Here is a 4,337-nt window from a genome sequence, read left to right as displayed (position 1 = left end):
CCTGAGGGCTGCCGGAGGGATGTCTGACTGCCAGCTTGGACCCGCTCCCCCAGGGAGTGGGCCTAAGCTAGCAGTTGGTCATCCTCCGAGGGGTCCCAGACTGCATGAGGGCACAGGCCGGGCTGAGGGACCCCCTCCCCCCGAGTGCACAAATTTTGTGCACCAGGCCTCTAGTCCTGTATAATAAAGAGGTAATATGCAAATTGATCCTCATGCCCTCACAACACAAGATGGGCACCCCCACGTTGTCACAATATGGCCACACCCATGTCATCACAAAGATGGCTGCCACAAGATGGCTTCCCCATGTTGTCACAAGATGGCCATTAGGGGAGGGCAGTTGGGGGTGACCAGGCCTGCAGGGGAGGGGAGTTGGGGGGGACCAGGCCTGCAAGGGAGGGCAGTTGGGGGTGATTGGACCTGCAGGGGAGGGCTGTTGGGGGGAGCAGGCCGGCAGGGGAGCAGTTAGGGGGTGATCAGGCTGTCAGGCAGGAGGGGTTAGTTGCAATCAGGCAGGCAGGCAGGCGAGTGATTAGGAGCCAGAAGTCCTGGATTGTGAATGAGATGTCCAAGATTGGAGAGGGTGCAGGCTGGGCTGAGGGACACCTCCCCACCCCGACCCAAAGGCACGAATTTCATTCAGCAGCCCTCTAGTATCTTTATAAGACTATTTTTTAAAAGTCTGCTATTGCTTCATGAGCTCATCAAAATTCTTTTCACTGAATTAAAACTATTTTTTAAAATTATTTATTGTTTAATATATTACATATAATATTAGTAAGTCTCCTTTATCCCCCATTGACTTCTCCCCAGCCACCCCCAACCCCCACACATTCCATCACCCCCTAGTGTCTGTGTCCATTGGCATGCATAAAAGTCCTTTGGTTGATCTCTTACCCTGCCTCCCGCCTCCCATGCCTTCCCGTTGAAATTTTATGGTCTGTTTGATGCTTCTTTGTATCTGAATCTATTTTTGCTCATCAGCTTATGTTGTTTATTACATTCTATAAATGAGTGAGATCATGTGATATTTATCTTTCTCTGACTGGCTAATTTCACTTAGCATAATGCTCTCCAGGTCCATCCATGCTGTTGTGAATGGTAAGAATTCTTTCTTTTTTACAGCAGCATAGTATTCCACTGTGTAGATGTACCACAGTTTTCTAATCCACTCATCAGCTGATGGGCACTTAGGCTGTTTCCAAATCTTAGCTATGGTGAATTGTGCTGCTATGAACATAGGAGTGCCTATATCCTTTCTGATTGGTGTTTCTGGTTTCTTGGGATATAGTCCTAGAAGTAGGATCACTGGGTCAAATGGGAGTTCCATTTTTAATTTTTTGAGGAAACTCCATACTGTTTTCCACAGTGGCTGCACCAGTCTGCATTACCACCAGTTATTTTCTTTATTTATAAACTATAAAATACAGGTCATTTTGGTTTGTGAGTTTAAACCCAAGTCATTTAAATGCTTGCAAATAGAATGATCATATACATTTATACAATTTAAAAAGAATGCTGAATTGGGAGAATTGTGTTTCAAGCCTACTACTGTGTGGTTGGCAATTAATTTATTCTGGTGTCCTTAGCAGGAAACCTTGCATGGATGAATTCTAAGGTCTGTTTTAAGTCCCTAGGTTTTTATTTTGTTCTACTTTACAAGTTAACTAAAAAGCTATATGTGAGTTATTAACATAGTTGATAAAGTCTGATCTCGGTTCTCCTCTATGCTAACACACGCCCTTGAGCAAGTGCATTTGTCTCTGAGTCTTGTGTTCTTCATTTTTATAATGAGAGATTTTACATTGAGGGTGTCTGTTTTTCACCTACTCTAAAATTATCTGTGTTCCAGTTTGATTTCATTGTTTTGAGTAACAGTTAAATCATCACATAACTCTTAATGTCAGCTTTTTAATTGATAAAATTAATCCGTTTCTTTTTTAAAAGTATGTTTTTATTGATTTTAATGACAGAGGAAGAGAGAGGGAGAGAGAAAAACATCCATGAGAGAGAGAAACATCCATTGGCTGCCTCTTGCATACCCTCTACTGAGGATGAAGCCTGGGAATTAAGCCTGCAACCAAACAGGCAACATTTTTTTAAAACATATTTTTATTGATTTCAGAGAGGAAGGGAGAGGGAATGAGGGATAGAAACATCAATGATGAGAGACAATCATTGACCAGCTGCCTCCTGCACCCCCTACACTGGGGATCGAGCCTGAAACTTGGGCATATGCCCTGACCCAGAATCTCACTGTGAACTCCTTGTTCATAGGTCAATGCTCAACTACTGAGCCACGCCAGCGGGGCGAACAGGCAACCTTTTGGTACATGGGACCACACCCAGCCAATTAAGCCACAGCAGCCAGTGCTGAAATAAAATTTTCTTTTCTGCTAGCAATATTGGGATCAAATGAGATATTAGATATAAAAATACCTTGTGTAAAACATTATTATATAATAATATGATTCTATTATTTAATACTGTAGATGATGTCTATTTGACAGTATTTAATCATATGCACACATTTGATTTTATTAAACTATCTGTGTTTCACAACACTTTTTTTGAAGGTGAGTGATTTATCATAGTAGTCACCCTTATAGGGATTTGCCAATTTATCTCTTTAGAGTTAATAAAAGTCATTGCTATGAAGTGAAGAAATTCGGACTTTTATTTAGGACACAGGTATCTAGCTAACACCCAACCTGTCAGCTATTCAAATATTGGTTAATTAGTTAAAAGCCTATTGAAGCTGGGTGACTAATTAGACACATGATTATATAAGGCCTACAAAAGCTTAGGAGTGGCATTCTAAACTTTTTTGGAAAATGGAAAAGACATTGCCACCATAAAATCTCTGCTTCTGGGCTTTTCCTAACATTCAAGATAATTATTTTTTCCACGCTCAAACCTCTTAGAGAAATTAGTTCACTACCCGTGATACCTACATCCAGTATTTATAAGATCCTGTGAGAAAAGCCACATCCATTCCAATTTTAAGACATGATTTATTTTACTATGAAAAAAATTAAGGCAGGAAAAAACTTCAGAAGGTAGCTTCTCATTGGAATAATAATAATAATAACAGCAACTCTGGAATTCAGTCTAACTTTTTATACTCCACTAACTCTCTTGTGGTTTTCTACCTTCTTCTATGAACAGCTCCATTCTGCATGGTGCCCTTTTGCTAAATCGTGATGGTCCAAAAATTCTCATTTAAATTTTGATCCCACTTTTCTGGCTAGTGTTAATTATTTGCAAGTTCTCTATTGTCCAAACAAAAAAGATTTTGTATCTTGCTATTATTTTCCTTAATTAAGCATGGGCTTTTGAGTAAATCAGATAAACTGATTATTATAACAATCTGTGTAGTATGTTATTCACTCACAAATTACCATGTAAGTGGTAATAGAATAGCTCAGAATCAAGTAACTGTGTGTAATCAAAGATCTAGAACCTTAGATCTGCTGTTCTTTTAATGCAGGCCCTGGGGAAAACTGGCTTTACCAGTACAGACGAGTATGATAATTATACCACTAAGCCAGTTTTATCATTAATATGTGAAGAGTAAATTTCTAGTAGTAAGAAAAAACATCTGTACAAGACAGTATTTTTTTTAAGAAAAAAAATCCCCTTTAACTTACTTTTGATGGAAAATGAGTATGCATTTTTATTAGTTTCTTCATTTTGCAGATCAGAAAACGCAGAAGGGTTAAGGATTTTATTCAAGATCTCTACTAGGAAGTGGCAGAGCTATGACATACATCCAGTCTATGTAGCTCCAAAACTAATGTTCATACCTCCTGTGCTGTAGGGGATGGGGCCTAAGGGGATGGGTCTCTCATCCCGCGCAGAGCAGCGTCACACGGGCTCCCTTGCCACGCCCTGAACTGCTGATCCAGGTTGTTGATGTTATTGTTGGGAAAGACAGCAAAAGGCAGAAAGATCCCAGAATGTCAGGACCATTTTAACAATTGGAACAGAAGCTGGGATGGGTGGGTAGCTGAAGATCATGTGCTCGTAACACCGATGAAAATCGAAGATTATCGAATAAATTAGCAAGAGAAGCTGCGGCTCCCGTAACCACAAAAAGAAGGGAGAAGCGCTGCAGGTTTCCTGATGTCGATTCTGTTGTTAAAAGCCTCCCCTTAGAAGAAAACGAGAAAAGTGATGAGACCTCCGTAAGCGCTTCCTCTGGGACAGTAGTGGAGAAAAGGATGAAGCAGCCCATGAAGAACGTGACCTGCAGAAGAGACTGACGTGAAGGACGAGCTGGAGCCGCACACACAGCGGCAGGCGGAAGAAGGAGCAATGACCAGACATCCCTGGCG

General features: G+C 40.9%; 1 pseudogene; it reads left to right on the top strand.

The window, feature by feature from the left end:
• Nucleotides 1–4,337, top strand: part of LOC102775485 — a 17,188-nt pseudogene that overhangs the window by 11,829 nt on the left and 1,022 nt on the right.

The sequence above is a fragment of the Myotis davidii genome, unplaced genomic scaffold, assembly GCF_000327345.1.
Source record: "Myotis davidii unplaced genomic scaffold, ASM32734v1 scaffold26, whole genome shotgun sequence".
NCBI classification, from domain to species: Eukaryota; Metazoa; Chordata; class Mammalia; order Chiroptera; family Vespertilionidae; genus Myotis; species Myotis davidii.
This window is presented reverse-complemented; position numbering and strand designations above follow the sequence as displayed.